This window comes from Mauremys mutica, chromosome 2 (assembly GCF_020497125.1).
Source record: "Mauremys mutica isolate MM-2020 ecotype Southern chromosome 2, ASM2049712v1, whole genome shotgun sequence".
In the NCBI taxonomy this organism is placed as follows: Eukaryota; Metazoa; Chordata; order Testudines; family Geoemydidae; genus Mauremys; species Mauremys mutica.
Window position 1 is genome coordinate 156218730 of NC_059073.1, and position 17147 is coordinate 156235876.

Here is a 17147-nt window from a genome sequence, read left to right on the forward strand (position 1 = left end):
CCCGGCCCTGCCTGGATTAGGCCCTGGCCCCCACGGGTCTCCCCCCGCCCCGCCGCGTCCCTGCCTGACAGTAGAGCAGCTCCGCGCAGAAATGCTGTCTGCTGCCCCAGGGTCCTAGCGCCTGCCATTCACAAATGGCAAGGCAGGCTGCCCTTACCCTGCCCTTCCACCATAGCCCTGAGCCTCTCCAATGCCCCAAAACCTCAGCCCCAGCCAGAGCCCTCATCCCCCTACACCTCCTCCCCCTTCCTACACACCCCTCACCCAGCCCAGAGCCTGCACCCCTCACCCCTTCCTGCACACCCACCTGTAACCGTCCTCCCCCAAGTCCTCCCCCGCCACAAGGCCACATAGCCCCCGCACACAGAGTCCCGAAAAGGAAGGATGGCAGGCTCCGTTGAAACAACCAGTCCGGCACTGCAGACCGCTCTAGGAGCAGGAGCCTATCATTCCTCGAGTGTAGAAGCGGTCTGTACATCACTGCACACCCTACCCACCACAGTCTGCGTCCCTGTTTCAACCCTTTAACACGAATTCATTAGTAAAGAAAACGTTGTTAATTAACAATATTCCATTAGCTTTATTTTTAAACGTGTGTTGGAAGGTGGGATACGTGGTGAACGGGGTATGTAACCGCAAAAGAAAGTCAACAGTAACTGAAACATGGGCAGGTTCAGCTTCTCTGTAAAGAAACTGAACAGTCACAGGTTACCCTGCAACCTGAGGAATCTATCTTTCAAAGCCTCTCGGATGCACAGCGCTTCCCACTGGGCTCTTCTAATTGCACGGGTGTCTGGCTGAGCGTAATCAGCAGCCAGGCGATTTGCCTCAACCTCCCATCCCGCCATAAAGGTCTCCCCCTTGCTCTCACAGAGATTGTGGAGCACACAGCAAGCAGCAATAACAATGGGGATATTGGTTTCTCTGAGATCCAAGCGAGTCAGTAAGCTCCTCCATCTCCCCTTGAGACGTCCGAAAGCACACTCCACCACCATTCTGCACTTGTTCAGCCGGTAGTTGAAGGGTTCCTTGTCACTGTCCAAGGCGCCTGTATAGGGCTTCATGATCCAGGGCATTAGCGGGTAGGCTGGGTCCCCGAGGATCACTGTAGACATCTGCACATCCCCAACAGTTATTTTGTGGTCCAGGAAGAAACTACCTTCCTGCAGGCGTCTAAACAGACCAGAGTTCCTGAACACACGCGCGTCATGAACCTTGCCCAGCCACCCGACGTTGATGTTGGTAAAGCGTCCCCTATGGTCCACCAGTGCTTGCAGCACCATTGAAAAGTAGCCCTTTCTGTTAATATACTGGCTGGCCTGGTGGGCCGGTCCCAGGATAGGGATGTGAGTGCCATCTATAGCCCCACCGCAGTTTGGGAATCCCATCGCGGCGAAGCCATCTATGATGACCTGGACGTTTCCCAGGGCCACTACCTTTGAGAGCAGGAGCTCAACGATTGTGTGGGCTACTTGCATCACAGCAAGCCCCACTGTAGATTTGCCCACGCCAAAGTGGTTTGCTACTGACCGGTAGCTGTCTGGCGTGGCAAGTTTCCAGAGGGCTATGGCCACTCGCTTCTGCACACTCAGGGCTGCTCGCATGCGGGTGTCCTTGTGCTTCAGGGCAGGGGACAGCAAGTCACACAGTTCAAGGAAAGTGCCCTTACGCATGCGGAAGTTTCGCAGCCACTGTGATTCATCCCAGACCTGCAGCACTATGTGGTCCCACCGTGCTTGTTTCCCGGGCCCAGAATCGCCGTTCCATAGCATGAACATGATCCATTGCCACCATGATCTCCACGGCGTGGCGTACCGTGCTTTCTGAGAGGTCTGAGCCACTCTCTGACTTCATGTCCTCACCGCGCTGCCGGAGCCTCCTCAACCGATTTCTCAGCATCTGACTGTTGAAGAGGTGTACAATAAGGTGCGAGGAGTTGACAACGGTCATAAGTGCAGCGATGATCGCAGCAGGCTCCATGATCGCAGTGGAGTGCTGTGGCGTCCACGCTGTCACTAACAGGAAAAGTGCGCGAACTGATTTCCCGCCAGCGGGAGTGATGGTTGAATGACGACAGTTACCCAAAAGCACCCTCGACACATTTTTTCCCCCAGCAGGCATTGGGGGCTCTACCCAGTATTCCAATGGGCAGCGGGGACTGCGGGAACTGTGGGATAGCTGCCCAGAATGCACCGCTTCCAATGTCGACGCTTGCCCCGTTAGTGTGGACTAACAAAGTCGAATTAGTGTCCTTAGTGTGGACACACAAATTCGACTTTGTAAGGTCGATTCCACAAATTCGACTTAAGTTGAATCGAACTACTCTTGTAGTGTAGACATACCCTCAAATGCTCGGAGCGTGCAACTTTTCAGTCCTGAGTGATGTACTTAGGTCAACCTTAGTTTTAGGTGTAGACCTTAGGCACTTAGGAGTCTGGGGCCTGATCTACACTAGAAAATTAGGTCATTTTAACTTCATCATTCAAGGGCGTGAAAAATCCATACCCCTGAGTGATGTAGTTAAGCCAACCTAAATCCCAATGTAGACAGCGCTAGGACAACATCTCTTATTGGAAGAATTCTTCCGTTGACCTAGCTACCTCCTCTCCTCTCAGATTATCTATGCCAATGGAAGACCCCCTCCAGGTAGCATAGGTAATGCTTACACTGATGCACTACAGCAATGCAGCTGCAATTGTGCTGCTGTACTGTTTCAAGTACAGACAAGCCCTCAGTCTCAGTGAATGTCAATGAAATTTAGAGTCTTCAGTACCTAAGTCATTTGGCCAGATTTTTTAAAGGTATTTTGGAGCCTATTGGGATTTTTAAAAGCACCCAACTCCCATTGGGATTTAGGCACCTAGGTCCTTTTGAAAACTGAAATAATGTCTTTTGCATTTACAATAGTATGCCTGTGTTGAAAAAATGTGAAAAGCATGAAAAAAATGCACCAGGAACAATAACTTTTCAGAAAGAACAGGAGGCTCATTTTCTTTTGGAAAGCCCTATTTTTTCCATTTTGCTGTCTATACAGAATACAACCCTTAACCCTCCCTTATGAGGTGGGCGTGAGACAATTTACAGAACCATGACAGTTAGACATGAATAAAATGGCTCCAAGAAAAGAGAACAAGCAGGGTTTTATTTTTACTGTGTGTTAATATTTATATTTACTGCATGCTCTTTAGTCATTTAAAAACTGAAGCAATAACCACACAGTATAAAGTCAAAGTACATCTGTAAAGTTTATTTCTAGCATATGGTGAAAATTCCCAGCTTAGCTCAAAGAGGACATTTAATCAGCTATTTCTGGTTATCTAAGATAGGCCTGTGCCTACCTACTGCATCATATGATAGGTTATTGTCAGCAGGGGTTGAAAAAGGTCCCATTTGGGTCATCTATTTTGTCACTGTGGCGGATAATAAGAAACCACTATTTTCTGTCTTCCTGTAACCAAAAATATCCTAAACCAAAAGAATAGTTGCAGAATGCTTTTTAAAATTATCTCTCTCAAAGGAGGCTTTTCTTGGCCAGAATCTGATGTTATTGTGGTTTAAAAAGTCAGGATTTTATTCCCTTCCCCCTCCCCCATTCTTTGGAAATAAATAATATGACAAGGTCTTCATTACAGGTGTTATTCTATCCCTAAATGTTTATGTCCTAGAGAATTTTGTATTGCAAAGCATAATAACTGTATTGTAGTAATTGTCAGGGAGAAGCTGGAGATTTGAGCAGAGGCAGGGGACACTTGAGATTTTGGTCATCCAGGAAGGCATTAGAAGCAGTAAAGATCTGTGGGCTAAGTACATTATCTGGAAGTTTCTTAAAAAATGATCAGCAGTAGAACAGTTAATAATATATACATATAAATAAAGTCATCAATAAAAGTAATTTTACCCATGACGATGAATGAGGTAGTTCACACCTCTCAGAGGCATTATTTCAGCAGCAGTCTGCAGACTCAGGGCATGTCTACACTGCAAAATTATGGTGACTTAAGTTACATCAGCATACAGCCGACATGGTAATTAAATTGCTTTTGCATGTCCACACTTCGCTCGTTGTGTTGGCAGCATGTCCTCACCAGGAGCACTTGTACTGACTGTACTGTCAGTGTGGGGCATTGTGGGACAGTTTCTGAAAACCAGTTGATGTAAGCAATGTAGTCTCTACTCTGACTACATTGACATTAACTCTATTAAGTTGGCATAGTGGGACAATTAGGTCACCAGGAGTGAAATTTTAGTGTAGATACTTACATAGTTAGGTCGATGTAGGCTGCTTTGCATCAACCTAACTTTGTAGTGTAGACCAGGCCTCAGCAATTAGCACTACATTGGTTCACACTTGCAAGGTTGTCTTTACAACCGTAAGGGCTGGAAATGTAATATTCCTTTAACAGTGGAAGCTTAGATTATGGCAAGGGGGAGATTCAGGAGCAAATTCAACAGTCACACAATCAAGGAATGCACAGGGCCCTGACCTTATTCTATATTTGTATTACTACACACAGAACCACTGTATATCTCTTTCATGCCCAATTCTACTTGACTATTGGGTGAGAGTTTGATGGGGTCCAGCATACATTGGCACATTTTACCAGCAGGGATTTTTCTTCTTGATTCACTTCCTGCTGTTTTTTCCTATTAGCTTTGTAGCTTTAATAGGGCTACAGAGCTAATAGCAAAGAGCTAATATTCTACTAGGTCTCTGAATGCAGACAGCAAAAAGAGACTTTCAAAATACTGCACTTCAGAGACTGGGATGAGAGCAGTAGCAAGAAGGGAAACAACAAAGAAGTGGGTCAGCAATTGGTGTATGGCACAGAATCAAGGAATCTTGAATGATCAGTCAGATGATAAAAAACCTAATTTGCTCAGATTGTCCTTTTCATTTGAGAAGCTTAAGGTGCTTTTCAAAAGTGAGTATTGTCCCCATTTTACAGATGAGAAAACTAAGGCATAAAGAAGTTCAGTGGCTTACTTCAGTTACTCAGCAAGTTGTGAGCAGAGTTGGGAACAGAACCCAACACCAATTTAATCACTAGACAACATTACCTCCTCATGGACAGATAGATGTACAAATCAAGTTTTGTCTAATAGGTATGTCTTGCCTGATTTAGACTGTACTCCTAGCAGAGCCATGGTGGTAGGCCTGAGCCAAAAAAATTGGATCCAGGTTATTCTTTTAAAGGTTGGGTGGATTTGGTTTAGGTTTGTCCCAATGGCCTGAATGCACAAAAGGAGTTAGGCACCCAAGTCCCTGTTTCAGGAGCACAGTAATGCACTAAAATCATGCTGAACCCTATAGGCACCTCATCTTGCTCAGCCCCTAAGTTTCTGCAGTAAAAGTTCCATAGATGCCTAAGTTTCTGCCTCCGAGCATAAATATTGTTGCCTCACTGTAGGCATCCAGTAGCCCCACGGTGATTTACAAACTAGGGAAAGATAGGCATTTGGCCACCTAAATCACAGGCCACTAACCACTAGGCTAAAAGTTATATGGAAAATCCTTCTTGCCCAATCATCATCATCATCCTCTTTCTCCTGCCCGCCCCTCCACCCCTAGTTTCTAGCTCGCAGTGCAAGCACCCACACTACAGAACGCTTTGCAGCAGAGAATTCCAAGCAGCGATAAGGAGCCTGGACTTGAGTATCCATCTCCAAAACAAGGGTGGGGTTTAGCACACTATCCTCTCATTGGCATCTCCCATTGGCTAGCTCAGATGGATCCATGCCTAGCATGCTGACTTTTGTGAATCACAATCTAAGGGGGCCATCTCTCCTCATTCATTGTATAGGAGCGTAGATGCCTAACTCAGGCTTTGTGAATTGCAATGATTTTCTAGGTGCCTAAACATTCAGCATGGTAATGCTTGGCATCACGACACCTAGCTCCGTCTGTGCATTGAGAACATTATGCTAATGGGGTCAGCTGTGAAAATAAATTCACCAACTAATTGCCTGGAATTAAGAATGAACTTCTTACATGAGCATGCTATTGAATAACTTTTTAATTTTCAATGTGATACAGAATTTTGTAATGACATCTGAAAATTGCATAATAGAAGTTATGCTGCCAAAAATGGACCCTGAAGCAGATTCTGCAGCAGCTCAATTTCAGATGTAATTAATACCTGCAATTCAGGGGACTGGATGGAGGCTTGTTTAAATTCCTCCCTTGAGGTGGCATGTTGAAAAGGTCCATGGAGTGGTAAAGGAAGATCTGCATTGAGAGTCCACCTCCTGGACATCCAAAGGAGAATGCATTATGTGGTCTGAAGTCATGGTGAAGGTGCAGCTGTTAGTTGTGTTGACAGACATTCTAATCAGTGAGGAAATCACAGGAAATACTGACCCGAGTCACTTACTGATAGCAGAACCAACAGTGCCCAGTGAACTCTGAGAATACCACAGGTGGAGCATGGGATTAGAATGGAAGTTAGATGATTAATTACCAGTGTGAAACCGTACTAATCTCTCAATACTGTGGTATTATTGCTCTCTCTCAGACCATAAAGATGCCCCATGGCAGCCATGGCAAAGTGAATGACAAGAGATGCTGATGTTAGCTTGTGGTAAAGTTTTGGATTACAAGTGTTCAAGAAGAGGTACCAAGCCAAGGAAAGTGTGTCATCAGCATTGCCCACTGCATTGTCTGGAGCTTTCAGCATAGGAAGGAATAAAGTCAAGGTAATAGTTTTCTAAACCCATGAAACAAGTGAATTTGCTCAAATATTTGCAAGTAAGAGTTTGGATGTTGGAATATAGGGACTGATTGCTTAAACTAACCAAGTTAGTTTTGGCAGCCCAAAATGGCATTTTTGCCAGAGGCACTGAAACACCTGGGTAATGTGTTTGTTCTAGTCACTTACTATGTCAGTTCATTTCAATATTGTGACAATCAGGGTCCACACACCCTAAGGGGAAAACAGGGGGTCTGAACCCCAAAGAATAAGCAATTGAATCAACTGATTGTATACAATGTATATTAAGTAAAGTCTTCTATGAAGGTTTGTAACGGTCTGAATTCAAGAGCTATTAGGAGATATGTATACAGATTATAGTTATGAATGTTTGCATTTATATATGTGCAGAAAATTGTAACTGAAGTAATCAGGCAGGGAGGATCATCTCCCAGTCTAGTTGTATACATAAAACCAGCTGAAAGCACCTAGCGTTGTACAACCCAGGGTAAGACAATAGTGGATCATTAAAGTTAATGGAAAGACATTGAAACTGAAAGGAAAGCCCCCATCTTGGAAAACTAAGGAAAGAGGGAGTTTTGCCTGCTCTGTACCAAGAATTACCATAGTCTGAGGCCTGGTATACACTAAAAAGTTAAGCCAACCTATCTATGTTGCTCAGGGGTGTGAAAAATCCACATCCAGGAGTGATATGTAATTCTGTGGTAGAGATCGTCCTCGAATCGAGGGATCGCCAATCAAGCGACCACAGTGCAGAGTTTTAGGTTGACAGAAGAATTCTTCCATTGATGTAGTTACCGCCTCTCAAAGAGATGGATTACTAGAGTAGATTGGGTCTACACTGAAAAGCCACAGAGACACAGCTGCATGACTACAGCTAGGCCCCAGAAGCATTTCAAGTGCAGACAAGCCCTGTAAGAAAGGGAAAAAAACACCACAAAACTGCAACCCCAGTTAAAAGGGAAGAGGGTTTAAAGTGATGCCTACCCAGTATCTAATTGGTTGCTGTCCATGAAAGACTGGATCCCCTCTAGGACAGAAGGAGGGAGTCCAGCTGGGATGCTGGGAAACTCTTCAGAGATAATAGGTTAGAGTGTGACTCTGTCACCGATGTCATGGATATCACAGATTCTGAGACTTTCCGCAATCTGTGTGAGTTCTGCAGCTGCAGCAGCCAGTGCGGCTGACCGCAGGGACCGCCTGAGCAGCAGTCCCAGGGGTGACCCCAGGGACCACAAAAGCAGCAGCAGTCTTGGGGGCCGCCCCAGAGGCAGTCTGAGAAGTGGCCCAGGGGGCTGCTGGAGGCACTCAGCCCCCGCCACTGCAGTAAGGGCCAGCTGTCAGCCCCTGGTGCCCCCCAGAGCAGCAGCACCCCGGGGTCCACAAAGCAGCGGCTCCTGGGGGCTCCCCAGAGCAGCAGTGCTCTAGGAACAGCTAAGACTTAGTCAGGGGTATTTATAGTAAAAGTCATGGACAGGTAAGGGGCCATGAATTTTTGTTTATTGACGGTGACCTGCCCATGATTCTTATTAAAAATACCTGTGACTTAATCTTAGTCTTAACAATAGGTCATTTGTGTTAGAAAAGGGAATTTAGCTAATATAGAAGTGTAAAGCTAGAGATTGCATCTTTGTTTATTTTCTGTGTAACTTACATGTTTGCATTTCCTTACTATTTCATCTGTGAATCTATTATTTTTTCTATTAAATAACTTTCTTGTTTATTTTTACCACAGGCAGGTCTCTGTTCTTCAAACTGTATGTGCCAAAGTGACCTGAGAATTGGGGGCAGGGAAAAGGTCAGAGTGTCTGGTCGTTAAGAATATTGGGAGATGGATTTGAGGGGACATGGGAGAGAAGGGGATTGCTGAGCTCATACTGCAAGGAATAACTAGACTGGTGAAAACCACCACTGAGACCTTTAATGCTTATCAGTTGGCCAAAGTTACAAGGCAGGTGGTGACAGAACCCCATACTGGTCTAGGTGATCCACAAAACATCGCAGATGTCATTAACAAAAGCTAAAGCAAATAATGCACCAACAGTTCCTGAATATTCATATGAATTTCTAATTATCTGGCTTTGGACAAGTTCCTCAGCCTTTTGTAGTAACTTACCATAAACATTTCTGTGATTGAGTTTTTACATTATTTTTTTCTTCTGGAATTTAATTTTAAATTCCAGAAGAAAAAAATGCACAGAAGTATTGGCTCTTGCAAACTCTTTCAGTCAGGCAATAAAAGCAATGCCATGTGATTTGTCTGATCAATCCAAACTTGGCAACGTAGACTGATTTGAAAATATTTATGATCGAGCCAGATGATTAAAAAATTTTAAAAATTGTTAAATGCATTTGAATGATTAACTTTCAAAGACCTGATGGCGAACAGTCAATGAGCAGAAAAGGGGACTAAATAAACTGAGTAACTTATTTATGTGAGTCATTTTTCTCCTCTCTAATCATCAAGTGATGCCAATCCCAAAATGTCAGTGAGTAAGGAAGTAACAATTTTCTGAAAACAACTATGGGCCAGACTCGCTCTAAAGCCTTTGTGGGAGTTAAAACCAGTCAGGTTACAGCTGTGTTCAGTAGGAGGAATCTATAGATATCCTTGTGTCAGATCCAATTTAGAAAAGTGCAGAGAGTTAGCCAGCTGAGAAGTCAGTTTCTGTGCTATAGGTAAGAAGTAATTTTTTTCTGGGATAAGGACCTTATTAACTACTCAGAGGTCAACACAAACCTGGATTCCTCTGGACTCTTTTTTGTCACCATAAAATTTGAAAACGAAGGTGAAGCTTGAATTGGTTCAAAAATAATGAGTTCTCAAGGGCATCAGAGCTCAGCATAGACTAGGTCACAGCAAGTCAGAGGAAACCTATGCCATCCAGAGCTTGACAGCTTTAAATGTATTGATCCTGAAAACATTAGACCCGGGTGAGGTAGCTGTACATGTGAATGTAGGCAGTAATTGTTTTATGTTTGCCTGGGAGCTAAAGTTTTCTGACTCAAATCAACCATTGCTCAGTAGTTGAACTATAAATGTGCTGAGTGGCAATTTCTGAATATGTTGCTCACAGGAATTTAGTAGTAGTAAAGGGAGAGACTTTAGCACTGTTGTGTCCATGGAAAGCAGGACAAGGAAGTGTGAAAATTGGCAGTGTCAGAGGATAGGAGCAGATGTTGTCTTAAGGGTATTAACAAAGATATGAAATCTATTTGGCTCACCACACTAGTAGCCACCAAAGTGGCCTTAGCACCTACTTATTAGGTTATGGGGGATGCTGCTAGAGCACAAATATTGCTCCATTCAGGGCAGTCCTTGGTGAATAAATAGTGATCAGAAACATCTGTGATAAACGTGGGCTGAGAAAGCCCACAGTTCTGCAGGTCAGGTATAGGTGGTATAGATGGAGAGACAAGAAATTGATAGGCAGCAACGGCAATGAGTCTAGACATAGATGAAGGTGTGGGCACGTCTGGATCTGTACCCAGAGTCTAAGCCACAGTAACACATCTGCTACCCTGAAATATGGCCTGTAACAATGAAACAGCACACACTGCCCAATTTAATATATAATCATCTGATTAAGACAGAGGCAGATTAGGGGTTTGTGGGGCCCTTGACCAGAGCAAGTCAGAGACATGCCCCACCCCTTCTGCCTGCAGTCCCGCCCAGCTCCCTCCCCGGTGCTCCTGTCAGGGAGTGGGGGAAGCCTCCATGCCCTGACACCACTCCACGGCAGGAGCACCGGGAGTCTGGAGGGGGAGCCCCTGCACCCCAACCCCATTTCCCTAGCAGGAGTGCCGGGGAAGGCAGGGGGACTGCAGGAGCACTGGGCAGGCGGAGCAGGGCAAGGCCCTGCATCCCGACCCTGCTCCCCAGCAGGAGCTCCAGGCAGGAGGAGTGGGTCACAGCACGGGGGCACCCATTTTTCCAGGGCCCCCCCAATTGGCTGAGGCCCCTGGGCACAGGCCATGTTGGCCCAGTGGTTAATCCGCCACTGGATTAGCATAAAACTCATTCCCACAGTTGAGGCTTTGAGATGGACAATCTATTCATTGTGAATTTAGCCCCCTTCTCTGTTCGTGAATCATTCCTGAATCACTCCCGATTTCTGCAAATTTTCAGCCTCTGGGTTATACATGAAGAATTCACCTTCAGTATTTGCTCTTTGTTGTTTGTGATGTATGATTGGTCACCTAAATTCCATGGCATCATTTTCACTCGCTGAGTGAATAACAAACTTTTTAAGGAGGAGGATAAAAGCAGACAAAAGACAAATGGGAATAAAACACTTCCAGCCTGAATTTTCAAACAAATAATCATTTGTGCAAAGCATGTGAATATTTGAGGACTTATGAAGATTTTGCAGGGAAATTTTCAAAAGCACCTACAAGATTTAGGAGCATAAGTCCCATTGACATTTGACAGGAGTTGTGCTCCTAACTCCCTTAGGACCTTTTGAAAATCCCTCCTCTTAAGTATACCTGATACTCATCCAGATACTTAGGCCTGGTCTACACTACACGTTTATACCGAATTTAGCAGCGTTAAACCGATTTTACGCTGCACCCGTCCACACAACGAAGCCCTTTATATCGATATAAAGGGCTCTTAAAACCAATATCTGTACTCCTCCCCGACGAGGGGAGTAGCGCTCAAATCGGTATTGCCATGTCAGATTAGGGTTAGTGTGGCCGCAATTCGATGGTATTGGCATCCGGGCGGTATCCCACAGTGCACCATTGTGACCGCTCTGGAAAGCCATCTGAACTCGGATGCACTGGCCAGGTAGACAGGAAAAAGCCCCGCGAATTTTGAATTTCATTTCCTGTTTGGCCAGCGTGGAGAACTCACCAGCACAGGTGACCACGCAGAGCTCATCAGCACAGGTAACAATGCAGTCTCCTGAGAATTGAAAAAGAGCCCCAGCATGGACTGCACGGGAGGTACTGGATCTGATCGCTGTATGGGGAGAGGATTCCGTGCTAACAGAACTCCGTTCCAAAAGACTAAATGAAAAAACATTTGAAAAAATTTCCAAGGCCATGATGCAGAGAGGCCACACCAGGGACTCAGTACAGTGCCGTGTGAAAGTTAAGTAGCTCAGACAAGCCTACCAGAAAACCAAAGAAGCAAACGGGGCAGGGCCAAAAACATGCCACTTCTATGCTGAGCTGCATGCAATTCTAGGGCGGTCCGCCACCACTACCCCACCCCGGTCCGTGGATTCCGAGGTGGGGGTGGTAATCGCAGCCATGGCTGAGGATTCTGCGGACGTGGAAGATGAGGAGGAAGAGGAGGATGAGCTTGTAGAGAGCACACAGCACTCCGTTCTCCCCAACAGCCAGGAACTTTTTCTCACCCTGACGGAATTACCCTCCCAGCCCTCCCAAGCAACTATCCCAGACAATGAAGCCATGGAAGGGACCTCTGGTGAGTGTACCTTGTAAATATAAGACATGGTTTAAAAGCAAGTGTTTTTTAATGATTAATTTGCCCTGAGGACTTGGGATGCATTTGCGGCCAGTACAGTTACTGGAAAAGTCTGTTAACATGTCTGGGGATGGAGTGGAAATCCTCCAGGGACATCTCCATGAAGCTCTCCTGGAGGTACTCCAAAAGCCTTTGTAGAAGGTTTCTGGGCAGGGCAGCCTTATTCCGTCCTCCATGGTAGGACACTTGACCACACCATGCATATAGCAAGTAATGGTATCATAGAATCATAGAATTCAAGATCAGAAGGGACCATTATGATCATCTAGTCTGACCTCCTGCAAGATGCAGGCCACATAAGCCGATCTACCCACTCCTTTAGCAAGCGACCCCTGCCCCATGCTTCGGAGGAAGGCGAAAAACCTCCAGGGCCACTGCCAATCTGCCCTGGAGGAAAATTCCTTCCCGACCCCAAATATGGCGGTCAGCTGAACCCCGAGCATGCGGGCAAGACTCTCCAGCCATACCCTCTGGAAAAAGGTTAAGAATATCATATCATTGACCCATTGTACTATTTACCAGTTTGGCACTTAATTGACCTATTGACTAAGCCCGTTATCCTATTATACCATCTCCTCCATAAACTTATCTAGCTTAATCTTAAAGTCATGGAGGTCCTTCGCCCCTACTGTTTCCCTCGGTAGGCTGTTCCAGTATTGCACTCCCCTGATGGTTAGAAACCTTCGTCTAATTTCAAGCCTAAATTTCCTCACTGACAATTTATATCCTTTTGTCCTCGTGTCTACATTAGCACTGAGCTGAAATAATTCCTCTCCTTCCCTGGTATTTATCCCTCTGATATATTTAAAGAGTGCAATCATATCTCCCCTTATCCTTCTTTTGGTTAAGGAAAACAAACCGAGCTCCTCAAGTCTCCTTTCATACGACAGGCCTTCCATTCCTCGGATCATTCTAGTGGCCCTTCTTTGTACACGTTCCAGTTTTAACTCATCCTTCTTAAACATGGGAGACCAAAACTGCACACAATACTCCAAATGAGGTCTCACCAACGCCTTATATAACGGGACTAGCACTTCCTTATCCCTACTAGAAATACCTCGCCTAATGCAACCCAAGACCGCATTAGCTTTTTTAACGGCCACATCACATTGCCTACTCATAGTCATCCTACGATCAACCAGGACTCCCAGGTCCTTCTCCTCCTCCGTTACTTCCAACTGGTGCGTCCCTAGCTTATAACTAAAATTCTTGTTAGTCATCCCTAAATGCATAACCTTACACTTCTCACTATTGAATTTCATCCTGTTACTAATACTCCAGTTTACAAGGTCATCCAAATCTCCCTGGAGGATATCCCGATCCTTCTCCGAATTGGCAATACCTCCCAACTTGGTGTCATCCGCAAACTTTATCAGCCCACTCCTACTCTTGGTTCCCAGGTCAGCAATAAATAGATTGAATAAAATAGGACCCAAAACCGAACCTTGAGGAACTCCACTGGTAACCCCCCTCCAACCCGACAGTTCCCCTTTCAGTACTACCCTCTGCAGTCTCCCCTTTAACCAGCTCCTTATCCACCTCTGGATTTTCATTTCGATCCCCATCTTTTCCAATTTAACCAATAATTCCTCATGCGGTACCGTATCAAACGCCTTACTGAAATCCAGATATATTAGATCCACCGCATTTCCCTTGTCTAAAAAATCTGTTACTTTCTCAAAGAAGGAGATCAGATTGGTTTGGCATGATCTACCTTTCGTAAATCCATGCTGTAATCTATCCCAGTTGCCATCGGCCTCCTGCTCCGTAACCACTCTCTCTTTTAAAAATTTTTCCATTACTTTGCATACTACAGATGTTAAACTAACAGGCCTGTAGTTACCCGGGTCACTTTTTTTCCCCTTCTTGAATATAGGAACTACATTAGCTAATCTCCAGTCAAACGGTACAATCCCCGAATTTAGAGATTTATTAAAAATCATCGCTAACAGGCTAGCAATATCACTCGCCAATTCCCTTAGTATTCTAGGATGAAGATTATCCGGTCCCCCGATTTACTTCCGTTAAGATGTTCAAGTTTGGCCTCCACCTCAGATACCGTAATGTCTACCCCCATATCTTCATTCCCATCGGTCCCTCTATCACTATTCCTTAGCCCTTCATTAGCCTCATTAAAGACCGAGGCAAAATATTCATTCAGATATTGTGCCATTCCAAGATTATCCCTAATCTCCACTCCGTTTAAAGTTTTAAGCGGTCCCACTTCTTCCTTCTTGGTTTTCTTCCTATTTATATGGCTAAAAAACCTTTTGCTATTGGTTTTAATCCCCTTCGCTAGGTCCATCTCCACCCGTCGCTTTGCCTTTCTCACTGCATCCCTACACCCTCTGACCTCAATAAGGTAGGTTTCTTTGCTGATCCCTCCCATTTTCCACTCCTGGTATGCTTTCTGTTTTTTCTTAATGACCCCTCTAAGATGCTTGGTCATCCAGCTCGGTCTAAAACTGCTACCTACGAGCCGTTTTCCCTTTCTCGGGATACATGCCTCTGACAACTCCTGCAATTTCAACCTGAAGTAACCCCAGGCGTCATCTGCCTTTAGATTCCTAAATATGTTGGTCCAGTCCACTTCCCTAACTAGTCGCCTTAATTTAGTAAAGTTAGCCCTTTTGAAATCGTAAACCCTAGTCTCAGATGCAATATTGATTATCCTCTCATTAATTTTTAAACGAATTAGCTCATGATCACTCGAGCCAAGGTTGTCCCCTACAACTATTTCCTCAACAAGGTCCTCATTACTCACCAAAATCAGATCTAAAATGGCATCCCCCCTCGTCGGTTCAGCAACCACTTGATGGACAATGAAGCCATGGAAGGGACCTCTGGTGAGTGTACCTTGTAAATATAAGACATGGTTTAAAAGCAAGTGTTTTTTAATGATTAATTTGCCCTGAGGACTTGGGATGCATTTGCGGCCAGTACAGTTACTGGAAAAGTCTGTTAACATGTCTGGGGATGGAGTGGAAATCCTCCAGGGACATCTCCATGAAGCTCTCCTGGAGGTACTCCAAAAGCCTTTGTAGAAGGTTTCTGGGCAGGGCAGCCTTATTCCGTCCTCCATGGTAGGACACTTGACCACACCATGCATATAGCAAGTAATGGTATCATTGCATGACAAAGCCTAGCTGCATATGGTCCCAGTGTTTGCTGGCATTCAAGCAACATCCGTTCTTTATCTCGCTGTGTTTTCCTCAGGAGAGTGATATCGTTCATGGTAACCTGGTTGAAATTCCAGAATTTAATTAAGGGGACAGAGATGGCCATTCCTACTGGGCTGTTTGCCTGTTGCTTAAAAGAAATCCTTCCTTGCAGGTAGCCAAGCAGGGGGAAGGGGGGGCGGGTGATTGGCGCTGAGCTTTTTCGAGTTTGGGTAGCAGGGATCTTCCCTGCTACCAGCCACACGGTGGTGCGGGGAGGGGGTGTTTAGCAGTGATCTTCCATGATACCAGACACGCGGTGGGAGGAGGGGTAAAGTAATCATCCCAGATAATTGGATCGGGGGGTGGTTTCTGCTGCTGCATGTTAACAGGAAAGAAGTAGCACTGAACGGGCTTTGCTTGCTATTTGGTAAAGGAGGGCGCTGGTTATATGAAGGCTGCAGAAGACAATGGCTTACCAAGGCCCCATGCAAGCCGAATTCTGCTGCCCGGACCGGCGTCTGTGAGATTTCTAACACCAGAGCCGCAGGCACTCAATATTAAGATGCAAAATGCAACCTTGTAGTCAAATCACATGTGCTATGTAAGGTGAATAGTGTTGTTCACCGTGAAAGAGTATAAGCATTGTTCTGTAAAATGTATCTTTTTAAATACTTCTCTCCCTTTTTTCCCTCCCTCACGCAGCTGCAAATTTTTCAAGCCTCCCTACTCCATTCCGAAGGCTATCTCAGATAAGGCGGTGGAAAAAAAAGATGTGAGACGAAATGTTCTCGGAAATCATGGAAGTGACCCGCAATGAAAGAGCTCATCTGAATGAGTGGAAGGATGTGGTATCAAATTACAGGAAAGATGCCAGTGAACGTGAGGACAGGAAGGACGCTCGAGATGAGAGGTGGCGGCAGGAAGATCAGCGGTGGCGGCAGGAAGATCAGCGGTGGCGGGATGCAACTCTGGGGCTGCTGCGTGATCAAACTGACATGCTCCGGCGTCTGGTGGAGCTTCAGGAACAGCAGCAGGATCACAGAGTGCTGCTGCAGCCCCTGTATAACCACCCTCACCCCTCACCATGTTCCACATCCTCCTCACCCAGACGTGTAAGAACGCGTGGGGGGAGGCTCCGTGCACCCGCCCACTACACCCTCGTGGACAGCCCAACGAAAAGGCTGTCATTACTGTGAAATTTTTTTAGTGGCCTTTTCCTTCCCTCCTATCCTCCTCCCAAACCACACCCAGGCTACCTTGTCAGTTCTCTCCCTCTTTTTATAATGAATTAATAAAGAATACATGATTTTTAAACGACAGTGACTTTATTTCCTTAAGCAAGCTGAAATCGAAGGGGAAGGGTGGGTTGTTTACAGGGAATGAGTCAATCAAGGAGGGTGGGGGTTCATCAAAGGGAAACAAACACAGCAGTCACACCGTACCCTGGCCCATGATGAAACTCGTTTTCAAAGCTTCTCTGATGCGCACTGCTTCCTGGTGTGCTCTTCTAATCGCCCTGGTGTCTGGCTGCGCGTAATCAGCGGCCAGGTGATTTGCCTCAGCCTCCCACCCCACCGTAAATGTCTCCCCGTTACTCTCACAGAGATTGTGGAGAACACAGCAAGCAGCAATAACAAAGGGGACATTGGTTTGGCTGAGGTCTGAGCGAGTCAGTAATATGCACCAGCGCACCTTTAAACGGCCAAAGGCACATTCTACCACCATTCTGCACTTGCTCAGCCTGTAGTTGAACAGCTCCTGACTACTGTCCAGGCTGCCTGT